The sequence below is a fragment of the Opisthocomus hoazin genome, unplaced genomic scaffold (assembly GCF_030867145.1).
Source record: "Opisthocomus hoazin isolate bOpiHoa1 unplaced genomic scaffold, bOpiHoa1.hap1 HAP1_SCAFFOLD_204, whole genome shotgun sequence".
NCBI lineage: Eukaryota > Metazoa > Chordata > Aves > Opisthocomiformes > Opisthocomidae > Opisthocomus > Opisthocomus hoazin.
In genome coordinates, this window is record NW_027448824.1 from 63,563 (window position 1) to 89,367 (window position 25,805).

Sequence of the window (25,805 nt, forward strand, 5' to 3'; positions counted from 1 at the left end):
GGCACATGCCGAGATACCGCCCGAAACCAAAGCCTGCCCGCATCCATTCCGATCTCCTGCTCCTTTACCTTGGCCGCTCACCCACCCTGGCCCTGCCGTTTACAGGTTCCCCCGTTGCCCCGGGCAGAGCAGCTCCAAGCCAAAACACGCACAGGCACACACCGACGCTACGCGCAAGACCACAAACAATGGGCTTCAAAGAAGAGAGAAGACTCTCCTCCGCAAGAAGGAGGACTCCCCGACGGGTGACACTGTCGGACAAGAAGACCTACAGGGCCGCGACGGCCCAGAGCACGGAGCCTCCACGGAAGCCCCAGAAAAACAGAGTCAGACGGCACGGTCCCTGGCACGAAGATACGGTCAAAAGAGACGGCGCATGTGCAAGAAGCCCGGCTTCAAGACCTAAGAACATCAGGATGCAGGGAAGAGCTCCCACTCTCCACGAAAATGGACCGCTAGAGAGAAGAGCTGCCGACACAGCCTGGAACGACGCCGCAAAAGAGAACCGACCGGAAACTTCCACGCCACGAGACCGATCCACGCTTTACGCTTGTAAGGCAAGAAGAGAAGCACCCACTTGGCACTACGTCGACGAGCAGGGGCATTCGAGACTCCGGGGCGGTGCCCGATGTGCACAAAGAGCCGTGAGGATGTTGAGATACAGGTACGGTCTAAGACACGGAAGACAGATGACAAAAATGGCACAGCACCACAGACACAGCCTGGAGCGGTCCTGCCCAATTGGGCCGAAGAGAAACCCCTTCCTTCTCTTTCCACGCCCAAAGGGGCCCGCTCCTGCACAGCCCTCTCCCCTGCGCTAGCTTTACAAGCCCTCCCCCTGCAATTCACAACCGTGGTCCCCTCCCTCCAGTCCCTCAACTTAGCTTTCAGGGGGCCAGGGGTCTGACTCCATCCTCGACAAAAAGCACCTTGGCTAACCGGGATGCTCCCGCTGTCGCCTGCTTCCGTTTTGTCATCTGAAAAGCAAAACGAGGAGACGACAACACAGACGACACACAGGGCTGACAGTAAGCATCACACTGGCCAACGCCGACCTCTTCCACAACCACCTCCTCCTCAGAAGCACCGGGGTGCTCCACTCACCTGCACATTCCAGAGTCGGACGCTGCGGCCTCCGTCGCTTCTGCAACCTGAGATACCGAGAGACACAAAATTACCCTTGCGCCCGTGAGAAGTCACCCGCCCCACGCTCCTCCTCGCCTGCCACCCCAGCTCACCTCAAACAGTTGTCCAATGCCACAGGTGGCCCGCACGGCCCCTGCAAAACCAAGAGACACACCCCTCACTCAGTCGCTGCACAATAATTTGCTCTTGCACGCTGACCCGGCACACAACCGCCTCACCTTCTCAGACCTCTTGTCAGCACGCCGCTTCGCCCCTCTGAGGCTACGTGCGCCACCTGCAATAAAAACAAAGCAAACGGCACATGCCGAGATACCGCCCGAAACCAAAGCCTGCCCGCATCCATTCCGATCTCCTGCTCCTTTACCTTGGCCGCTCACCCACCCTGGCCCTGCCGTTTACAGGTTCCCCCGTTGCCCCGGGCAGAGCAGCTCCAAGCCAAAACACGCACAGGCACACACCGACGCTACGCGCAAGACCACAAACAATGGGCTTCAAAGAAGAGAGAAGACTCTCCTCCGCAAGAAGGAGGACTCCCCGACGGGTGACACTGTCGGACAAGAAGACCTACAGGGCCGCGACGGCCCAGAGCACGGAGCCTCCACGGAAGCCCCAGAAAAACAGAGTCAGACGGCACGGTCCCTGGCACGAAGATACGGTCAAAAGAGACGGCGCATGTGCAAGAAGCCCGGCTTCAAGACCTAAGAACATCAGGATGCAGGGAAGAGCTCCCACTCTCCACGAAAATGGACCGCTAGAGAGAAGAGCTGCCGACACAGCCTGGAACGACGCCGCAAAAGAGAACCGACCGGAAACTTCCACGCCACGAGACCGATCCACGCTTTACGCTTGTAAGGCAAGAAGAGAAGCACCCACTTGGCACTACGCCGACGAGCAGGGGCATTCGAGACTCCGGGGCGGTGCCCGATGTGCACAAAGAGCCGTGAGGATGTTGAGATACAGGTACGGTCTAAGACACGGAAGACAGATGACAAAAATGGCACAGCACCACAGACACAGCCTGGAGCGGTCCTGCCCAATTGGGCCGAAGAGAAACCCCTTCCTTCTCTTTCCACGCCCAAAGGGGCCCGCTCCTGCACAGCCCTCTCCCCTGCGCTAGCTTTACAAGCCCTCCCCCTGCAATTCACAACCGTGGTCCCCTCCCTCCAGTCCCTCAACTTAGCTTTCAGGGGGCCAGGGGTCTGACTCCATCCTCGACAAAAAGCACCTTGGCTAACCGGGATGCTCCCGCTGTCGCCTGCTTCCGTTTTGTCATCTGAAAAGCAAAACGAGGAGACGACAACACAGACGACACACAGGGCTGACAGTAAGCATCACACTGGCCAACGCCGACCTCTTCCACAACCACCTCCTCCTCAGAAGCACCGGGGTGCTCCACTCACCTGCACATTCCAGAGTCGGACGCTGCGGCCTCCGTCGCTTCTGCAACCTGAGATACCGAGAGACACAAAATTACCCTTGCGCCCGTGAGAAGTCACCCGCCCCACGCTCCTCCTCGCCTGCCACCCCAGCTCACCTCAAACAGTTGTCCAATGCCACAGGTGGCCCGCACGGCCCCTGCAAAACCAAGAGACACACCCCTCACTCAGTCGCTGCACAATAATTTGCTCTTGCACGCTGACCCGGCACACAACCGCCTCACCTTCTCAGACCTCTTGTCAGCACGCCGCTTCGCCCCTCTGAGGCTACGTGCGCCACCTGCAATAAAAACAAAGCAAACGGCACATGCCGAGATACCGCCCGAAACCAAAGCCTGCCCGCATCCATTCCGATCTCCTGCTCCTTTACCTTGGCCGCTCACCCACCCTGGCCCTGCCGTTTACAGGTTCCCCCGTTGCCCCGGGCAGAGCAGCTCCAAGCCAAAACACGCACAGGCACACACCGACGCTACGCGCAAGACCACAAACAATGGGCTTCAAAGAAGAGAGAAGACTCTCCTCCGCAAGAAGGAGGACTCCCCGACGGGTGACACTGTCGGACAAGAAGACCTACAGGGCCGCGACGGCCCAGAGCACGGAGCCTCCACGGAAGCCCCAGAAAAACAGAGTCAGACGGCACGGTCCCTGGCACGAAGATACGGTCAAAAGAGACGGCGCATGTGCAAGAAGCCCGGCTTCAAGACCTAAGAACATCAGGATGCAGGGAAGAGCTCCCACTCTCCACGAAAATGGACCGCTAGAGAGAAGAGCTGCCGACACAGCCTGGAACGACGCCGCAAAAGAGAACCGACCGGAAACTTCCACGCCACGAGACCGATCCACGCTTTACGCTTGTAAGGCAAGAAGAGAAGCACCCACTTGGCACTACGCCGACGAGCAGGGGCATTCGAGACTCCGGGGCGGTGCCCGATGTGCACAAAGAGCCGTGAGGATGTTGAGATACAGGTACGGTCTAAGACACGGAAGACAGATGACAAAAATGGCACAGCACCACAGACACAGCCTGGAGCGGTCCTGCCCAATTGGGCCGAAGAGAAACCCCTTCCTTCTCTTTCCACGCCCAAAGGGGCCCGCTCCTGCACAGCCCTCTCCCCTGCGCTAGCTTTACAAGCCCTCCCCCTGCAATTCACAACCGTGGTCCCCTCCCTCCAGTCCCTCAACTTAGCTTTCAGGGGGCCAGGGGTCTGACTCCATCCTCGACAAAAAGCACCTTGGCTAACCGGGATGCTCCCGCTGTCGCCTGCTTCCGTTTTGTCATCTGAAAAGCAAAACGAGGAGACGACAACACAGACGACACACAGGGCTGACAGTAAGCATCACACTGGCCAACGCCGACCTCTTCCACAACCACCTCCTCCTCAGAAGCACCGGGGTGCTCCACTCACCTGCACATTCCAGAGTCGGACGCTGCGGCCTCCGTCGCTTCTGCAACCTGAGATACCGAGAGACACAAAATTACCCTTGCGCCCGTGAGAAGTCACCCGCCCCACGCTCCTCCTCGCCTGCCACCCCAGCTCACCTCAAACAGTTGTCCAATGCCACAGGTGGCCCGCACGGCCCCTGCAAAACCAAGAGACACACCCCTCACTCAGTCGCTGCACAATAATTTGCTCTTGCACGCTGACCCGGCACACAACCGCCTCACCTTCTCAGACCTCTTGTCAGCACGCCGCTTCGCCCCTCTGAGGCTACGTGCGCCACCTGCAATAAAAACAAAGCAAACGGCACATGCCGAGATACCGCCCGAAACCAAAGCCTGCCCGCATCCATTCCGATCTCCTGCTCCTTTACCTTGGCCGCTCACCCACCCTGGCCCTGCCGTTTACAGGTTCCCCCGTTGCCCCGGGCAGAGCAGCTCCAAGCCAAAACACGCACAGGCACACACCGACGCTACGCGCAAGACCACAAACAATGGGCTTCAAAGAAGAGAGAAGACTCTCCTCCGCAAGAAGGAGGACTCCCCGACGGGTGACACTGTCGGACAAGAAGACCTACAGGGCCGCGACGGCCCAGAGCACGGAGCCTCCACGGAAGCCCCAGAAAAACAGAGTCAGACGGCACGGTCCCTGGCACGAAGATACGGTCAAAAGAGACGGCGCATGTGCAAGAAGCCCGGCTTCAAGACCTAAGAACATCAGGATGCAGGGAAGAGCTCCCACTCTCCACGAAAATGGACCGCTAGAGAGAAGAGCTGCCGACACAGCCTGGAACGACGCCGCAAAAGAGAACCGACCGGAAACTTCCACGCCACGAGACCGATCCACGCTTTACGCTTGTAAGGCAAGAAGAGAAGCACCCACTTGGCACTACGCCGACGAGCAGGGGCATTCGAGACTCCGGGGCGGTGCCCGATGTGCACAAAGAGCCGTGAGGATGTTGAGATACAGGTACGGTCTAAGACACGGAAGACAGATGACAAAAATGGCACAGCACCACAGACACAGCCTGGAGCGGTCCTGCCCAATTGGGCCGAAGAGAAACCCCTTCCTTCTCTTTCCACGCCCAAAGGGGCCCGCTCCTGCACAGCCCTCTCCCCTGCGCTAGCTTTACAAGCCCTCCCCCTGCAATTCACAACCGTGGTCCCCTCCCTCCAGTCCCTCAACTTAGCTTTCAGGGGGCCAGGGGTCTGACTCCATCCTCGACAAAAAGCACCTTGGCTAACCGGGATGCTCCCGCTGTCGCCTGCTTCCGTTTTGTCATCTGAAAAGCAAAACGAGGAGACGACAACACAGACGACACACAGGGCTGACAGTAAGCATCACACTGGCCAACGCCGACCTCTTCCACAACCACCTCCTCCTCAGAAGCACCGGGGTGCTCCACTCACCTGCACATTCCAGAGTCGGACGCTGCGGCCTCCGTCGCTTCTGCAACCTGAGATACCGAGAGACACAAAATTACCCTTGCGCCCGTGAGAAGTCACCCGCCCCACGCTCCTCCTCGCCTGCCACCCCAGCTCACCTCAAACAGTTGTCCAATGCCACAGGTGGCCCGCACGGCCCCTGCAAAACCAAGAGACACACCCCTCACTCAGTCGCTGCACAATAATTTGCTCTTGCACGCTGACCCGGCACACAACCGCCTCACCTTCTCAGACCTCTTGTCAGCACGCCGCTTCGCCCCTCTGAGGCTACGTGCGCCACCTGCAATAAAAACAAAGCAAACGGCACATGCCGAGATACCGCCCGAAACCAAAGCCTGCCCGCATCCATTCCGATCTCCTGCTCCTTTACCTTGGCCGCTCACCCACCCTGGCCCTGCCGTTTACAGGTTCCCCCGTTGCCCCGGGCAGAGCAGCTCCAAGCCAAAACACGCACAGGCACACACCGACGCTACGCGCAAGACCACAAACAATGGGCTTCAAAGAAGAGAGAAGACTCTCCTCCGCAAGAAGGAGGACTCCCCGACGGGTGACACTGTCGGACAAGAAGACCTACAGGGCCGCGACGGCCCAGAGCACGGAGCCTCCACGGAAGCCCCAGAAAAACAGAGTCAGACGGCACGGTCCCTGGCACGAAGATACGGTCAAAAGAGACGGCGCATGTGCAAGAAGCCCGGCTTCAAGACCTAAGAACATCAGGATGCAGGGAAGAGCTCCCACTCTCCACGAAAATGGACCGCTAGAGAGAAGAGCTGCCGACACAGCCTGGAACGACGCCGCAAAAGAGAACCGACCGGAAACTTCCACGCCACGAGACCGATCCACGCTTTACGCTTGTAAGGCAAGAAGAGAAGCACCCACTTGGCACTACGCCGACGAGCAGGGGCATTCGAGACTCCAGGGCGGTGCCCGATGTGCACAAAGAGCCGTGAGGATGTTGAGATACAGGTACGGTCTAAGACACGGAAGACAGATGACAAAAATGGCACAGCACCACAGACACAGCCTGGAGCGGTCCTGCCCAATTGGGCCGAAGAGAAACCCCTTCCTTCTCTTTCCACGCCCAAAGGGGCCCGCTCCTGCACAGCCCTCTCCCCTGCGCTAGCTTTACAAGCCCTCCCCCTGCAATTCACAACCGTGGTCCCCTCCCTCCAGTCCCTCAACTTAGCTTTCAGGGGGCCAGGGGTCTGACTCCATCCTCGACAAAAAGCACCTTGGCTAACCGGGATGCTCCCGCTGTCGCCTGCTTCCGTTTTGTCATCTGAAAAGCAAAACGAGGAGACGACAACACAGACGACACACAGGGCTGACAGTAAGCATCACACTGGCCAACGCCGACCTCTTCCACAACCACCTCCTCCTCAGAAGCACCGGGGTGCTCCACTCACCTGCACATTCCAGAGTCGGACGCTGCGGCCTCCGTCGCTTCTGCAACCTGAGATACCGAGAGACACAAAATTACCCTTGCGCCCGTGAGAAGTCACCCGCCCCACGCTCCTCCTCGCCTGCCACCCCAGCTCACCTCAAACAGTTGTCCAATGCCACAGGTGGCCCGCACGGCCCCTGCAAAACCAAGAGACACACCCCTCACTCAGTCGCTGCACAATAATTTGCTCTTGCACGCTGACCCGGCACACAACCGCCTCACCTTCTCAGACCTCTTGTCAGCACGCCGCTTCGCCCCTCTGAGGCTACGTGCGCCACCTGCAATAAAAACAAAGCAAACGGCACATGCCGAGATACCGCCCGAAACCAAAGCCTGCCCGCATCCATTCCGATCTCCTGCTCCTTTACCTTGGCCGCTCACCCACCCTGGCCCTGCCGTTTACAGGTTCCCCCGTTGCCCCGGGCAGAGCAGCTCCAAGCCAAAACACGCACAGGCACACACCGACGCTACGCGCAAGACCACAAACAATGGGCTTCAAAGAAGAGAGAAGACTCTCCTCCGCAAGAAGGAGGACTCCCCGACGGGTGACACTGTCGGACAAGAAGACCTACAGGGCCGCGACGGCCCAGAGCACGGAGCCTCCACGGAAGCCCCAGAAAAACAGAGTCAGACAGCACGGTCCCTGGCACGAAGATACGGTCAAAAGAGACGGCGCATGTGCAAGAAGCCCGGCTTCAAGACCTAAGAACATCAGGATGCAGGGAAGAGCTCCCACTCTCCACGAAAATGGACCGCTAGAGAGAAGAGCTGCCGACACAGCCTGGAACGACGCCGCAAAAGAGAACCGACCGGAAACTTCCACGCCACGAGACCGATCCACGCTTTACGCTTGTAAGGCAAGAAGAGAAGCACCCACTTGGCACTATGCCGACGAGCAGGGGCATTCGAGACTCCGGGGCGGTGCCCGATGTGCACAAAGAGCCGTGAGGATGTTGAGATACAGGTACGGTCTAAGACACGGAAGACAGATGACAAAAATGGCACAGCACCACAGACACAGCCTGGAGCGGTCCTGCCCAATTGGGCCGAAGAGAAACCCCTTCCTTCTCTTTCCACGCCCAAAGGGGCCCGCTCCTGCACAGCCCTCTCCCCTGCGCTAGCTTTACAAGCCCTCCCCCTGCAATTCACAACCGTGGTCCCCTCCCTCCAGTCCCTCAACTTAGCTTTCAGGGGGCCAGGGGTCTGACTCCATCCTCGACAAAAAGCACCTTGGCTAACCGGGATGCTCCCGCTGTCGCCTGCTTCCGTTTTGTCATCTGAAAAGCAAAACGAGGAGACGACAACACAGACGACACACAGGGCTGACAGTAAGCATCACACTGGCCAACGCCGACCTCTTCCACAACCACCTCCTCCTCAGAAGCACCGGGGTGCTCCACTCACCTGCACATTCCAGAGTCGGACGCTGCGGCCTCCGTCGCTTCTGCAACCTGAGATACCGAGAGACACAAAATTACCCTTGCGCCCGTGAGAAGTCACCCGCCCCACGCTCCTCCTCGCCTGCCACCCCAGCTCACCTCAAACAGTTGTCCAATGCCACAGGTGGCCCGCACGGCCCCTGCAAAACCAAGAGACACACCCCTCACTCAGTCGCTGCACAATAATTTGCTCTTGCACGCTGACCCGGCACACAACCGCCTCACCTTCTCAGACCTCTTGTCAGCACGCCGCTTCGCCCCTCTGAGGCTACGTGCGCCACCTGCAATAAAAACAAAGCAAACGGCACATGCCGAGATACCGCCCGAAACCAAAGCCTGCCCGCATCCATTCCGATCTCCTGCTCCTTTACCTTGGCCGCTCACCCACCCTGGCCCTGCCGTTTACAGGTTCCCCCGTTGCCCCAGGCAGAGCAGCTCCAAGCCAAAACACGCACAGGCACACACCGACGCTACGCGCAAGACCACAAACAATGGGCTTCAAAGAAGAGAGAAGACGCTCCTCCGCAAGAAGGAGGACTCCCCGACGGGTGACACTGTCGGACAAGAAGACCTACAGGGCCGCGACGGCCCAGAGCACGGAGCCTCCACGGAAGCCCCAGAAAAACAGAGTCAGACAGCACGGTCCCTGGCACGAAGATACGGTCAAAAGAGACGGCGCATGTGCAAGAAGCCCGGCTTCAAGACCTAAGAACATCAGGATGCAGGGAAGAGCTCCCACTCTCCACGAAAATGGACCGCTAGAGAGAAGAGCTGCCGACACAGCCTGGAACGACGCCGCAAAAGAGAACCGACCGGAAACTTCCACGCCACGAGACCAATCCACGCTTTACGCTTGTAAGGCAAGAAGAGAAGCACCCATTTGGCACTACGCCGACGAGCAGGGGCATTCGAGACTCCGGGGCGGTGCCCGATGTGCACAAAGAGCCGTGAGGATGTTGAGATACAGGTACGGTCTAAGACACGGAAGACAGATGACAAAAATGGCACAGCACCACAGACACAGCCTGGAGCGGTCCTGCCCAATTGGGCCGAAGAGAAACCCCTTCCTTCTCTTTCCACGCCCAAAGGGGCCCGCTCCTGCACAGCCCTCTCCCCTGCGCTAGCTTTACAAGCCCTCCCCCTGCAATTCACAACCGTGGTCCCCTCCCTCCAGTCCCTCAACTTAGCTTTCAGGGGGCCAGGGGGTCTGACTCCATCCTCGACAAAAAGCACCTTGGCTAACCGGGATGCTCCCGCTGTCGCCTGCTTCCGTTTTGTCATCTGAAAAGCAAAACGAGGAGACGACAACACAGACGACACACAGGGCTGACAGTAAGCATCACACTGGCCAACGCCGACCTCTTCCACAACCACCTCCTCCTCAGAAGCACCGGGGTGCTCCACTCACCTGCACATTCCAGAGTCGGACGCTGCGGCCAACATTGCTTCTGCTACCTAAGATACCAAGTGACACAAAATTACCCTTGCGCCTGTGAGAAGTCACCCGCCCCACGCTCCTCCTCGCTGCCACCCCAGCTCACCTCCAACAGTTGTCCAATGCCTAATGCGGCACACACAGAAAACAGCCCCTGCAAAATCAAGAGAGACACACCTCACTGAGGAGCCACACAATATTTTGCTCTTACACACTGACCAGGTCAGCAGCAGCCTCACCATCTCAGACCTCTTGTCAGCATTCTGCTTCAGCTGTCCGTGGCTATGTGTGGCACCTGCAACAAAATCAAAGCAAAGAGGACATGCTGAGATAATGCCCAAAACTAAGCCTGTCCGCACCGATTCCCACTTTCTGCTTTTTTACCTTGGCTGATGACCCGTGTTGCCCCTGCCATTTTGCAGGTTGGCACCTCGAAGCTCACATCCCACCTGAAAAACACAAACAACAAGCGATGCTTAGAACTTCACCAACAATGCACACTACAATAATAACTGCTACTTCAGCCCATGAGTCATGGCCCACCTTGCCTGAGTCACCTCTGTTACCAAGACCCCGCTTTGCATCTTCAAACGGAGAATCCAAAACTTATAAGCTAGTCATACAGCCACCAGTCTTATCTTCCCTCCAACACCACACACTGACCTTCTTATGGCACTCTACTTATGTGTCCTCTGCTGCCCTTTGGCACACTGCTCATCCCTCTGCATCTGTAAAAGCAACATTGAACAAGTCACCCAGATGCAGAACAATAGATGACCGGTCCCAGAAGTCTTGTTTCCATTTACGTTTACCATCTAGATTCCAACTACAGCCTGCTATTAATAGCAATCTGGTCGTCCCCTGTGTCTCTGCCTAGCGCTACAGAAATAACTCTCCTTGCCCACTGCATATAGGGCTACTTGGCTCAGAAATGGACTCTACAACTTTTGCCTATGAAGTCTAGGGTTATCTACATGTTAGCCATAGGATCTTATTGTTATTCTTTTGCTTGCTGTCACTGCTATGCCCCCAGGTAGAGCAGCTCTAACCCAGACAAACATGCACAGACGCTGCAGACAAACAAGACCAACAGTATGACGCAGAGACATAAAAAAACTCTAAAAAGCACGACTCCTGGACCAGAGATGCCATTGGGCAAGAAGACCTAGGGGGCCACAAGTAAGAATCTGTGGCAGCCTGAGAAAAGTCAAATGCTATGAACTGCGACAAAAAGATCTATCTGCAACTCGGATGAAGTGTGCGCACAATGCCTTTCCTGAAGACCTAAGAAGTCTGGGATGCCAGGAAGATATCTCAGAAAAGATGACTAAAAAGAGACTGCTCAAGATCAGAGGTGCTGTCCCAGCCTGGAACAATGTTGCAGAAGCAGACAGAGCATAAGCTTCTGAGATGCAAGACTTATCCATGTTTTACACTTGTAACACAAGCAAAGAAGGTCCCAGTTGGCACTGTAATGATGAGTAAAGCTATTTGAGATGCTAGGGATGGCACCCGAGATGCACAATGCCCTCCTTGAGTGCAAAGAGGACATTGAGACCTGAGGAAGGTCTAAGGCAGAGAAGACAGACTACGCAAACGACACCACCACAGACACAGGCTGGAACTGCCCTCCCTTGCATACACAGTGTTGTGCAAGAGTAACCTGCTTCCTTTACCTGCCCAAAGGGACCTGTTCCTGCACAGTCCTGTCTCCTACACTAACTTCACAACACCTCCCAACCTTGTTCCCCTCCCTCCAGACCCTCCCCAGCCCCTGTCCCTCAACTTAGCTTTCAGACGGGCAGGGATCAGAATCCATCCCTAATAAAAAACACATTGGCTACTGCAGTCAACAGGTTCCACTTTGTCATCCGAAAAAAAAAAAAAAGCAACCACACCCCACAAACAGTGATGACCATATCACATTGACCAATGCCAACCTCTTCCACAACAACCCCCTCCTCAGAAGCACCAGGATGCTCCACTCACCTGCTCATTCCAGAGTTGGATGCTGTAGCCATCATTGGTTCTGCTACCTAAGATACCAAGAGACACAAAACTACCATTGTGCTTATGAACTCACCTGCCCCATGCTCCTCCTCTCTACCACCCCAGCTCACCTCAAACAGTTGTCCAATGCCAAAAGCGGCCCGCGCAGCCCCTGCAAAACCAAAAGAGAAGCACCTCACTGAGTTGCCGCAGGATTCTTTGCTCTTAGACACCAACCCAGCCCACAGCTGCTACTTCAGGCCACTGGTCGTGGCTCACCTTGCCCGAGTCGCCTCCGGTGCCCATATCCCCGATTCACTCATTGCTTGGCACCTTCAAAATTAAAAAGAAAAATCAAAACCTAAAAGCACGTCTGCCCTCTCACACCATATGTAAAACCACCTTCTTGCGACGCTCTGCTCCCCTCTCCTCCCTCGCCCTTTGGCGCATGGCTCGTTTCTCTGCATCTGCAAAAAACATATTGTAGAAGTCACCCCAATGCTGACCAATAACTTAACAATTCCAAAGGTCTTGTTTCCATTCAAGAACGCCACCTAGAGTCCAACTACAGCCTGCCATTAAAAAAACAAACACAAAAGAACACTAAGCTCTTCACATACAAGCCTTAACACCTTTGAGATTCAAAGGCCTGACATTCAGTCCTCTATCTGGAGATGCTGAGGCCCAGAGAATTCACACTTCATCTCTTGTGACTGTGTCATAACTCCCTGTCAGCTACAGGGAGACTTAAACCAAACAGACCTCATTGACATCCAATTGTGACTGCAAAATTAAACTGAGAGAGGCTGATGAACCCTCCTCCCTTCCTCAACCATCCCCCGGTCTCAAAAGTTTAGAATCCCCTTCTCTGCTCCTGAACTGTCAAGGAAGGAACCCCACAGCCTCCTGACTGCTCCTTCCCGGTATTTGCACCCCTGAACCCCCCCCCGCATCGGCCGCTCCTCAGGAGCTGTTCCTCTGAGCCACACCCTGCGTTCTGCAGGCATCTCCCACCTTACGCCTTCCCGCAGCCTTGGGGCTTTGCTACAGGCCCACAGAGTAAGTGAAACCCCAATGTTTATAATCTATGAGGGGCCTGCCTTGAGCTGCAAAGTTTCAAGGGACAACAGAGTCCTCTGAGCAATCGGGAAAGGCAATGAGCTGTCCCATACTCTGAAAGATACTATAGGCCTTATGTCCTTGCCACTTTCTTGAGAAATGCTCAATCTCTATACAGATGCATACAAGATGCTCACCTTAACCCCTGCAAGATAATCTCATCATCAGTCCAACTAAGAGATGCGATGCCAGCAAGTTACACAGTATAGAGCAAAACTAGTGAAAAAACCAACGTTCCACCTTCAATCAAGTCAGGAGTTCCAGGAAAGTGTAATGCACCTAGAATAAAAAGAACAATCTATTCTTAAACAATCTTGCCACCCCTAAATGCTCCATTAAAAATTACTGACCTGAAAAAAAAGGTGCAGATAAATATATTCTCTACTAGATCTGCTGCTGAGCCTTGACTCGTCCTGAACGTCTTACCTCAAACAGACACCCCTGCTTCTCTAAATATCAAAACACATCTCCCTGGGTAGCTTAGACAGCTCAAAAGTTGTAATCAACTGAAGGAACAGCAGAGCACTAAGACCAAAGAAAGCCAGAAGTAGAATGAGCTCCCTGATCAGAGGCTGGGGGTCATATACTCCGAGCCTCGCCCACCACCCTTCCCACAGTCCCCTGGGAAAGGGGAGGGATGAACCACCAAAAGACATTAAGGCGGCCAGAGGAGCAGCAGTAAGTTTTCTCATCTGCTTTAAATTTAAAGCGTACAAAGCCTTGACGAGAGAAATTGACCCTTACCGAAAACAACGCCTGCTCTTTTACTATAACTATCTCTGTTGCATCACCAACGTGACCTAATAAGTAGTTAAACCTCATTTGTCTGGAGTGTAGACAGAAAAAGATAGATGTCCTACTAAGCTACACAAGAAAGTAGTTCATTAAATGCAGTAACAATATTATTATCAAAATGTATGTGCTTACTTTCCCTATAAAACACCCAAAATGCTACAGGCTTACTTTTAATTTCTAGCAAGACCACCCATGCTACCTAAATTCCACCAGAAGTATTTTCCAGATAGGACTGAATGACAAAGCAGAATTAGATCCTGTAAGAATATAGTAACTCTGGTTGCAAAGTAAATTATTTACTCTAAATAGCCGATGGTTCAGAGCCACTTTGAAAGCCTCTCTGACCGACTGCCTTAAGAGAACTAGATGAGTCCCAAAGGACAGAAAACAGAAAAAACCCATGGAAATATAAGAAACATATCAGAAAATTACATGAAGTGGCCTAATTAACACCTTAGTAGATAGAACAAATTAAATTGCAGAACACAACAAAGAACCACCATGGGAGATGTGTCAATAAAAAGAGATGAAGGCTATCACCTTCTCTGCAAAACTGAAGAGATCTGAGCTGACAATGGACATCTTTGCAGTACCAGATACCACACAGAAACATACAACAAGACAAAAAACAAAAATACTGCTCTAGGGCACTAAGATGGCTTTAGAAAACATTCCGGTAGAACGGGAGGCATCGTCACATGGATTATAGCGGTCCCAAGAGACCAATGAGATCTCAGGGATGCTGTGAGCTCAAAAGAGAATTGAACAAAGGACAGATGTTGTCTGGGGACTGAATCAAGGAGCACCAAATGGATGAGAGGACAGAAAGATGAACTGGGGTAATGGATGCAGACTCAGGAAGGGTTCTGAGGGGAAAAGAGGGGTGCAAAGTGCCCTCACAAGCAAAAACAGGGCTCTAAGGCATAGGCAATGTGTTGCGAGAGCTCAGCAAAGGGAGCAGAGGAGACCTGAGACCAAAGAGGCCTCAGAGATGACAAGGAGGAACTCCAAAGGGGATTTCAACAAAGTACAGATGTCATCAGGGGGCAGGGGGGCTGGACAAAGGCATGCTAAATAGCAAAGAGTAAGATAAGAGCGCTCTGAAGAGCACAAACAGATAAAACCAAAAGAGAGCTAAAGTGCTACAAGAGTGCTGCGGAGTACAAGAAAGGACTCAGAAGACATTGTTCTAGAGAGCAGAAGAATTAGGAGGGGGCAGGGTAAGAAAAGAAGTCATGGAGACACAGTGAGGGCCTCGGAGTCTCAGGAGGGCATCTAGGCAAACTAGAGACAACAGAGAGGAACCGAACTGAGACACTCACAATGGCAGGGAAAAAGATAAAGGAGCGCTTGTAGCAAAGAACAAAAAGGACAGAACAAGAGAGATGGAAAGGGAGATGAAGTGTTACAAGGTGCTGTGGAGATCGAGGAATGTCTCGGGGAAGCATCGGGACTGTGAGAAGAGGGGTGTTGAGGGGTGGGGTGCTGTTGGACACAGGAAGGCTTGGGGATCACAAAGAGGAACTCGGGTGACCATCTGAGCAGAGTACATATGGTCTGAGGTGGCTGAGGACTGAATACAGGAATCCTAGAGAGCGTAGAGCAACAAACGAGCATTCTGTGGCTCAAAGATGGCCCCACCTGAAGCACTACATGACGTGACGGTAACAGAGGGGTTCCGAGAGGGACAGACAAAAGGCAGCTTGAGGACACAATGAAGTAGTCCAGAGGGGATTTGAACAGACTACAGATGTCCTCAGGTGACCAGGGACTGAACGGAGGTATGCTAGCTAGCGTAGAGGACAACAAGAGTGTTCTGGAGATGAAAGATGGCATCAGGAAAGGTTCTTAGGGAGACAGAAGGGTGCAAAGTGTGCTACAGAGACAAAGGAATGCTGCTGGGCACGAGGATGGCCTTGGGAAGTACAATGACAACAGGCGAAGGGTTCTGAGAGCGAGAGAGAGAGAGACAGAGTGGCTCTGGGACAAGATGCAAAACTTCAGAAGGTGTTCCAGCAATGTACAGATGTCCTCAGGGGAGGAGCAACTGAATGGAGACATGCTAGATGGCATTGAATAAGGCAAGAGAGCTCTGGGGCACAGAGGAATCCTGAGGAAGGGTTCCATCTGAATCAGAGAGAAAAAATAGTGATGGGTAACTAAAACAGAGAAAGACAATCTAAAGAGTGATGGCAAAGAAGCAAGAGAAGAAATTAAAGAGAACAAAGGCAAAAAAAGTAGGCAGATGTCACAGATGGAATGATGCGCTGCATTCATAACAGAGAAGCAACAAAATGTTTCTTGATATATAACAGCAATTTAACAAAATTTGATAGTACATGCGACAGTGGTTCAACAAGCTTCAATGGCAAAGTACACTGCATTATCTATTGCGTAGAAGACAGGGTCAAACAAAACTGTCATGGATACCCTTCCGTGGAGCCATGAGATTCAGAATGGACCCCCTTGCATTCTAAACTCCTTCTCAGAGAGGAGCCTAGGTGCAGCTGGATCCAAGCTTTGCCCCGGACTCGGTAAACCATTTGTCTAAGGGATTATATGCGCACAATCCATCCTTTACATCACTTAGCCAAGACGTAAATAGGCTCAGCAAACTCAATAGATGAAGACATTGAAAAAAAAAAAAATTTAAAAGCGACAAAGTAGAGGACAGGCAGGAAGAAATAAAACACGTGGACAGGGAATGAGTTGAATGTAGGCACAGACAGAAAATTTAGAAAGCAATGGGGTACAGGTCACATGGGTAAGAATTTAAACATGGGGAGAGGGAGCTGGATAGACGGCCCAAGGGAAAGGACATCGGAGCAGCGACACGGCGTAGAGCAGAGGCGGTCACTGAATACAGACACAGGTCACTGGGTAGAAAGAGACCTAGAACTGCAATTTTCCCAAGAAAGGGGGAAGAAGGCTGTATGGGAAGAGTGAAACAATAGCAGGTGGGGAGCCAGAAAGGGAGAGACATAGAAAGAAAATGTAGAAGGCGACAAGATACAGGGCAACGTTGGCAGAAGAGCAAAAAATTTTGGGGAGCCAGAGAGCCCAAAAAGAAGATGGAGGCAGGGACAGGCAGAGATCTGGAGAAGCGTGGCAGGGATAGGCCCAGACACATGACTCACCACAGCTCCTGGCACTGGCATGAGACTTTCACTGCCCCAAGGCTTCTCTCGCTGCCTCTGCCACCTTCCTCATCTGCAGTGCCGGCTGCCCAACTCTCACCCACTCAGGAGCAGGCAGCAGGTGCCTCGACACTTCTTTCCCACGAAGCTTCCCGGACACATGGCAGCTCACACACGCAGCCCATGGAGGCACCTAGCTCCCCAGAGCCGTGTGCTGCTGGTGTGGTCCGTCGGGGATGGCTGGGAGCAATCCTGCCTCGCCACGGAGGCCAGCCGGTCCTTGCTGGAACCCCCCATTGCCTGCAGAACCCCCTTCAATTTGCTCCCCAGCCAGCTCCTGCAGGCAGGCATGCCCGGGCAGCCACCTCCCCAGCTAGAGCCCCTTGGCATAGCAGAGGCAGCCCCATCCTCACCTCACCAGCTGCACCCCGGGCTACCCTGGCCCATCCCCACCTGCAGCCTTTTGAACATCTTGGCCCAGCCCCATCCTCACGGGTCCCACCTGGGCTGCCCCAGCCCACAAATGGAGCCCATTGGAAACAGGGGCCATTATCACCCCCTCCCCTGGACACCACCACAGCCACTTGCTGTGGAAAAAATAGAGGAGAAAATTGAAAAACTGGGATGGTGAACTAAAATGGAGACGTAGAATAAAATCTAAAAAGTGGGGACAAGAGAGAAAGAGAAGAAATAACTAAAAATAAATACTTTGAAAAGAAAAAGGTAGGCATATGAAGAACATTTAAAAAGCAATGCGCATTAGGGAAGGAAGTACTTACGAAAAACAGATAACAGAGAGACGTAGAAAGATATTTTAAAAAGCAAGGGCACTAAGGAAAGACAAGAAATAATTAAAAAATAAAGGTGGACAAATAAACACAGCAAAAGGGATAAAAGTAGACAAAATTTTAAAAGCAATGGGGAGTACAGAAATGAGGAAAAAATTAAAAATAGACAATAAACTAAAGTGAAGACTTAGGAAGAAAATTTTAAAAGTGACAGTACTAAGGAAATACAAGAAATAATTAAAAAAAAATAAGGGAATAAATGACGCAGAGAAAGAACATTTTAAATGCACTAGACATTCGAGAAATTGTATTATTGCAGCAACATCATGGTGGCAGGGGCATCACAGAGGCCTCGGTGGCACAAAAGCAACAGTGGCGGCATCACAACAGCAGCGGTGTCACGGCAGCAGTGCAATCACCACAGCAGTAGCAGCAAAACGTAATTGCAGGATGAAAAGGGCTTGACCAGAGCTATGCCCATGAGGAGATGCACTCAAGACTCTTGGGAGAGCTGCCGAGGTGCCTGCTGATCACAAAGGGCTATGGAGACATCAAGACGTGAGGAAGGTATGTGATAAGACAGAGACAGGAACTGCCCAGCCCTGCCACACAACACGAGAAAAGAAGCACCTAATGGGCACTATGCCAACAAGTACATGCATTCGAGACACTAGGGATGGTGCCTGATGTGCATAACGAGCTCCTTGAGTGCAAAGAGCAACGAGGACGTCGAGACCCAGGGAGGGTCTACGGCACAGAAGACAGACCACACAAACAACACAAAACTACAGACCCAGGCTGGAAATGCCCTGCCCAGCACACACGAGTGTCGTGCAATGAAACCTGGTCCCTTCGCCTGCCCAAAGGGGCCCGCTCCCAAGCAGCCCTCTCCCCTACGCTAACTTCACAACCCTTCCCTGTAATTCCCAACCTTGTCCTCTCCTCCCAGCCCCTGCCCCTCAACTTCGCTTTCAGAAGGACAGAGGTCAGAATCCACCCATCGTCAACAAAAAAAAAGACATTGGCTAACCAGGATGCTCCTGCCGTCGCCTGGTTCCACATCATCATCTGCAAAAAAAATAAAATAAAAAACAAAAAACCACACCCTCACACACTGCTGACAGTAAGCGTCACAGCAGCCAACGCCAGCCTCTTCTACAAAGGCCGCCGCCTCAAGAGTGCTGCGGTGCTCTGCTCACCTGCTCATTCCAGACTCCGACGCCACGGCCATCATTGCTTCTGGTACCTTACATACCAAGAGGCACAAAATCACCATTGCTCTTGTGAGAAGTCACCCGCCCCACGCTGCTCCTTGCTGCCACCCAGCTCACTTGGACATTTGGAGTAGCTAAATTAAATCTGCAGCTTCTAGTCCCAGCCCCTCCTCTTCCCTCCTCCAAATTAACTAATGTAAAACTGTATTGTTTGCCATTAGGAGCCAGGGAAGGCATAGCACCCGTACCAGCAGAACTGCAGGAACAAGGAGTTATAGTTCCCACCCACTCACCTTACAATTCCCCGGTCTGGCCAGTGCAAAAATCAAATGGGAAGTGGCAGCTAACAATCAATTATCACCATTTAAATGCTAATACAGGACCATTAACCACTGCTGTGCCTTACATGGCCGACCTCATTTAGGAACATGCCACCCAATTTTAGCAACTATTGATGTTAAAGACATGTTTTTCATGGTTCCCCTTCAACCTGAACATCAAACCCACTTTGCTTTCACTTGGAAAGGACAACAATATACATTCACTGGGTTGTCCCAAGGACTTAAACACTCCCCTACCCTAGCACACCATGCCCTAGCGAGGGAATTAGAAAAAATCCCTCTGGATAAGGAGGTCACAATCTATCAGTATATAGACAATGTGTTAATGGGGGGGGAAGCAAGCAGCAGCAGTTCACAAAGCGCAGGCCACAGTCATTAAACACCTAGAAGGGCTAGGTCTGCAGATTTCACCAGAAAAGGTACAACCTCCTGCCCCTCGAGGTAAAATTCTTAGGGATCTGGTACAAAGGAGGAGCCGCGTGTATTCTTGATGACACTCTGACAACGTTAGACCAAATACGAGTATCTCCCTCAAAACGAGAATTGCAGCAAGTGTTAGGAACCTCGGTTTTCTGGCAAAAACATAATCCCGATTTTTCCGTAATAGCTAGACCATTATATGATTTATTGCAAAAAAGGTGATTCTTGGGAGTGGACTCCTGTACATGAGGAAGCCCTAGAATTATTAGTATTTGCAGCCTCTAACTATCAAGGCTTAGGCCCTATTCACCCCACTGACCCAATCCAGACTGAATGAGGATTTGCTCAGTCGGGACTGTTAATCCACCTTTGGCAAAAGGAGCCAGAGGGACCCCCAAAGCCTATTGGATTTTATTCACGTAAGTTTAGGGATGCAGAAAAAAGTTATACAGTATGGGAAAAGGGACTATTTGCATTGCGGGAAGCGGAACAGATCATCTGCCAACAGCCAATTATACTTAGAGGCCCCTTTAAGATAATGAAACCAATTTTGTCCAGAACCCCAACCCCTGACGGGGTGGCACAGCACGCATCTGTGCGAAAGGGGTATGCACAGATTGAACATTATTGTACCACCTTCCAGGTATCTGAGGGTATACACAAAAAACTAACTATACAAGAATTTCCCCTTAAGTACAAAAATGATCCTCCATCCCTTTATACGAGTTGCCCCTCCATTTTCTGAACAACTAGAGAAAGCTTGGTTTACTGATGCCTCAGCTAGACATGAAGGGAAAGCGTGGAAATATCGGGCAGTGGCTTTACAGAACCAAAGTGAAGAAAAAAATCACAACAGAAAGAGAAGGTAGTTGCAGTCTGGAGGGTATTTCCAACGTGAAGCTCAACCCTCTTCTCCTGAAGCTCAGTCTTCTTCTCCTATCTATATCTATACTGACTCTTTTGCTGTCTTTAAGGGGTGCAGGGAATGGCTTTCTTTCTGGGAGCAAAATCAGATACCTGTATGGCAGAAGGACAAATGGGAAGATACCCTAGGAACTGCCAAACAAGGAAATTTTGCCATAGCCTGGGTAGCTTCCCATCAAAGTGCAGGCGATCTAACTAGCCGGTGGAACAACAAAGTAGATGAACTATCCCATTTAGCTCCCCTACAAAATGAACCAATAACGGAAAATTCGGAAAGATTACCTGAATGGCTGCATGTTAAACATACAGGAAGCAACGATCTCTACTGTGAGGCGCACGCTCGAGGCTGGCTCGTTACCAAGGAAAGCTGTCGCACTTGTATTTCTGCATGTAACCTGTGTCGTCGTCAACTTGACAAACATCCCCGAGACCAACCTCCCTTACACATTAAAATCAGGAAGGGACTGTGGGAAACCTGGCAAGTAGATTATATTGGCCCTTGCTGAAAACCCGAGGGAAAGCAACACACGTTAGTGGGAGTTGAAGTGGTATCTGGGCTAGTGCAAGCAGAGGCATTTGCCTATGCCACAGAAAAAAAATACAGGTCAAGCTCTAAAGGGATGATTCAGCTCCTTCCCCAATCAATCCAAACACATAAGGGCTCACACTTTTCCGCCAAAATAGTCCCAGACTAGGCCACTGAGGAAAGAGTCAAGGGGGTTTTTCATACTCCCTACTATGCTCAAGCGAATGGAATATTACAGGGAACCAATGATCTACTTAAAAGGTGTAACTACTTAAGAGTATCCGCGCATGCCGGGCCGCCGGGTGCTACCACATATGCCCGGCTGCCGCACTCCACAGCGCAGCTCCGGACAGCCCCCACCACCCGGCTCCGTTACGGCACCGCAACCTCGCCACTCCTTGCTTCCGACAGGGTCCTGCTGTCCTGGCCGGCCCCCGGCAGGCAACACCGCCCTCCTGGGGGCTTTCCCCTGGACCCATCGGTTACTCGCCCGCCCCCCGCCCGCTCACCTTCTCCCTCGCTGTAGCCCGGTGACATGCAGCGACGGCTCTGCTCCTCCCTTGGCTCGCACTGGCTCCTCCACAGCCACCCAGGGTGGGGCAGCACCGGCCCCTCCACCGGCAGCCCCGCTATTAGAGGGAGGGCCTTCGCCATCACCCTCACTGCCCACACCTGGGGCTCCTCCAGCCCCGGCTCACAGCTGCAGGCCAGCAGGAACAGGGGGCCTTCGCCCCAGCCCCACAGTCCATCCCCTCCTCCCTTGGGCTCCTTCGCAGCCCCTTGCCCCATGCAAATAAAGCACAAACGCAGCTGGGAGGGCAAAAGGGACCACAGGTGTTTATTCAGTCATGTACCAAATGAGTCCCGGGAACAGGTCTGCTCCAGGACTCAGGGCCCCCAACCCCGACGCTCCCTCTGCCCCTCCGACACCTCGGCACTCCTTCCCGCAGCTGCGCCCGTTGCTCCAGCGGGGAACAGTCCGTCCGTCGGCTCCCGGAGTGACGCGCTGCTCGGCAGAGGCTGCCAAAAATGAGGAGCAGGGTGCAGGCCACTACAAGAGAGGAGAAAAGTGACAGGTGGCTGGACAGTGGCGGTGGAACAAGAAAGCACGAAGCAGGGAAAGGGACGGCGAGAGAAGGACGGGGACAGGCAGTCCCACAGAGATGGAGAAAGAAGCAGCAGGAAGAGAGGAAGAGCGGCAGCAGAAAGAAGAAGAGCCGCCATGCTGCTCCGCCGCACCGCGCATGCGCCGACGGCGCGCCGGAAGGGCCACACTCTGAGCCGAACGCCGGGCTGCAGTACCGCATTGCGGCCAGGGGGCGGCGCCAGCGGGGGCGGCGAGGGCGGTGCCAGCGGGGGCGGGGGCGGCGCCAGCGGGGACGGCGAGGGCGGCGCCAGCGGGGGCGGCGCCAGCGGGGGCGGGGGCGGTGCCAGCGGGGGCGGGGGCGGTGCCAGCGGGGTGGCGAGGGCGGCGCCAGCGGGGGCGGCGGGGGCGGTGCCAGCGGGGGCGGCGCCAGGGGGGGCGGGGGCGGTGCCAGCGGGGGCGGCGCCAGCGGGGGTAGCGAGGGCGGCGCCAGCGGGGGCGGCGGGGGCGGCACCAGCGGGAGCGGGGGCGGTGGCAGCGGGGGCGGTGCCAGCGGGGGTGGGGGCGGTGCCAGCGGGGGCGGGGGCGGTGCCAGCGGGGTGGCGAGGGCGGTGCCAGCGGGGGCGGTGCCAGCGGGGGCGGGGGCGGTGCCAGCGGGGGCGGGGGCGGTGCCAACGGGGCTGGCGAGGGCGGCGCCAACGGGGGCGGTGCCAGCGGGGGCGGGGGCGGTGCCAGCGGGGGCGGACCCTGCGGGGGCAGGGGCGGAGCCTGCGGGGGCGGGGGCGGTGCCAGCGGGGGCGGGGGCGGCGCCAGCGGGGGCGGGGGCGGCGCCAGCGGGGGCGGGGGCGGCGCCAGCGGGGGCGGGGGCGGCGCCAGCGGGGGCGGGGGCGGCGCCAGCGGGGGCGGGGGCGGCGCCAGCGGGGGCGGGGGCGGCGCCAGCGGGGGCGGGGGCGGCGCCCAGCGCCGACTCCGGCTCCGAGCAGACCCCGACTCGCGGCTCCGACACGGCGCCGCACCCCCGCCGCTCCTTGCCCTCGACACGGACCCCGCCCTCCCGGGGGCTTTTCCCCGGGACCCGCCGCTCCATCCAACCCCCCCCCATACACCGCGCTCACCTTCTCCCTCGCTGCAGCCGCAACCCGGCTATGGCTCCGCTCCTCCTTCGGCTGGCTTCGGGCCCGGCACGGCAGCACCGGGCCCTCTACCGGCAGAGGGAGGGGCCGTCGCCATCAGCCCCGCTGCCCGCACCTGGGGCTCTTCCGGCCCCGGCCCACGGCTGGAGCCCACGATGCCGTCATTGGGCAAACACAAAGACTCTCTGAAGCCCTTTGGGCACTTCAGCAAGCAGGCAGGCGTTCCTTATTGCAGCGCCGGACACACAGGGCACGGCTCCTCCCAGCGCGCAAAGCACCTGCGCCACTCGAGCCGCAGTACCGAACTTTGCTCACCGGGTGGCAGCAGCGAGCCCTTGGACACGGCGCCACCCGAGCCGCAGTACCGAACTTTGCTCACCGGGTGGCAGCAGCGAGCCCTTGGACACGGCGCCACCGCGCATTGGCGCCGCCCGAGCCGCAGTACCGAACTTTGCTCACCGGGTGGCAGCAGCGATCGTACCGGCCCCTCCACGGCCACCCGCGCCACGGCAGCACCGGGCCCTCCACCGGCACAGGGAGGGGCCGTCGCCATCAGCCCCGCTGCCCGCACCTGGGGCTCCCCCGGCCCCGGCCCACGGCTGGAGCCCGGCAGGAACAGGGGGCCGTCGCCCCAGCCCCACAGCCCGTCCCCTCCTCCCCTGGCCTCTGGCGCAGCCCCTCGTCCCGTGCAAACCAAGCACAAACGCACCCGCCAGGGCAAAAGGGACCGCACGTCTTTACTCAGTCACGCACCCAGCCAGTCCCGGGAGCCGCTCTGCTCCGGGGCTCGGGGCCCCCGACGCTCCCTCTGCCCCTCCGACACCTCGGCACTCCTTCCCGCAGCTGCGCCCGTTGATCCAGCGGCGAACAGTCCGTCCGTCGCCTCCCGGAGCGACGCGCTGCTCGGCAGAGGCTGCCAAAAATGAGGAGCAGGGTGCAGGCCACTACAAGAGAGGAGAAAAGTGACAGGTGGCTGGACAGCGGCGGTGGAACGAGAAAGCACCAAGCAGGGAAAGGGACGGCGAGAGAAGGACGGGGACAGGCAGTCCCACAGAGATGGAGAAAGAAGCAGCAGGAAGAGAGGAAGAGCGGCAGCAGAAAGAAGAAGAGGGAGCAGGACACAGACCGAAAATGAAGAACGGGGAGCAGGAAGGAGATGCAAAAAAAAACCCTGCAGCATGACAGAGGAAAAAAGAATAGCGGCAGGGACCTGGACAAAGAGAGATAAGGAAATAGAATAGAATAGACATGGAGAAAGCAGTAGATCTGTGACGTGCTACGGAGCCGAGAAGGAAGGCCTCGAATCAAGGGACGAGGAGCCAGACAGAGAGCACCAAAGACAGCAAAAGTACTGACAGGCTACAGAGTAGGAGGAAAGCAAAACTAGTAACCGGGAGCTGAACAGAAAGAGGGGAAGAAGGAAAAAAATGCCACGGGCTGCAGGGCAGAAAGAGGGAGGACCTAAAAGATGGGGACAAGTCAGAGACAGATGGAGAAAGAAGGTACACAAGAGCAGAAAAAAAAAATAATCGTAGCAGTGGGGGAAAGAGAGGGAGCCGGGGAGGGCCCAGGATGCAGAAGAGGGGTGACAGGGCCCCGAGGGCCCAGGACTCACCGCAGCTCTCACTCTCGGTGCTGCCGGGAGACTTGGACACTTCAGATGTTTCTCTCCCCTTCTCTCTTCCCTTCTTCTTCCGCAACTCCAATCGTTTGGCTCTCCTCCACCTGAGAGAAAATGCATGTGGCTGTCTTAGAGCTCATACGAGACGTGGCTTCCTAGACAAGAAGCCTCAGGAACAGGACAGAGAAAAAGAGAGAATATGATGAGTGGGAAGCAGAACACACGGATCGAGAGAGAACTTGAATCAGAGGAGTAAACAAGGCAGGAAAGAGAGATAAAGACAGGGAAGAAGCCACAAGAAAAGGGCCTTTCTGGCCTCTACTCGCACCCCCCGGCCTCCTTTTTTTTCTGGCCTCTACTCTCGCCCCCAGCCTCCCACCCCTCTGCAGCCTCCCACCCCTTTCCGGCCTCCCTTTTTTTCTGGCCTCTACTCTCGCCCCCGGCCCTCCCACCCCCTCTGCAGCCTCCCACCCTTTCCGGCCTCCTTTTTTTTCCTGGCCTCTACTCCCCCCTCCTCGCCCCCCCCCCCCCCCCCCCACCCCCCCCCCCCCCGCGCCTCCCACCCCTCGATAGCCTCCTAACTCCCTTTTGCTGGCTCTCCTACTTAATTCAGCTTCCCACCCCTCTGCAACCTCCTACCCTCTTTCCAGCCTCCACTCCGCCCCCCCCAGCTTCCCACCCTTTTTCCAGCCTCCCACCACACCGTCCCACGCAGGTGCAGGACACACTGACAGAGAGAGAAAAAGGACAGGCAACAGGAAGAAACGTACTAAGAAACAAAGAAAGGGTCAGACGAAGAAGGGGGTGGGTGGTCAGGGTTGGAACCCCAACACAAACCAGCAAGGGGATAGAGGACAGACAGAGAGGAAGACAAGAACGGGCCGGGAAGCAGGAAGAGAAGGAGAGAAAGGCAAAAAGGGAGAGCCGGCT

General features: G+C 55.1%; 1 long non-coding RNA gene across 1 annotated transcript; it reads right to left on the minus strand.

The window, feature by feature from the left end:
• Positions 1-11,769: 11,769 nt before the first annotated feature.
• On the minus strand, positions 11,770-13,109 carry LOC142359404 (uncharacterized). The gene is made up of 4 exons (XR_012762328.1): positions 13,030-13,109; positions 12,053-12,240; positions 11,905-11,945; positions 11,770-11,820 (listed from the first exon to the last, which is right to left on the minus strand). It is a non-coding gene; the product is annotated as an uncharacterized LOC142359404 (long non-coding RNA).
• Positions 13,110-25,805: the final 12,696 nt, after the last annotated feature.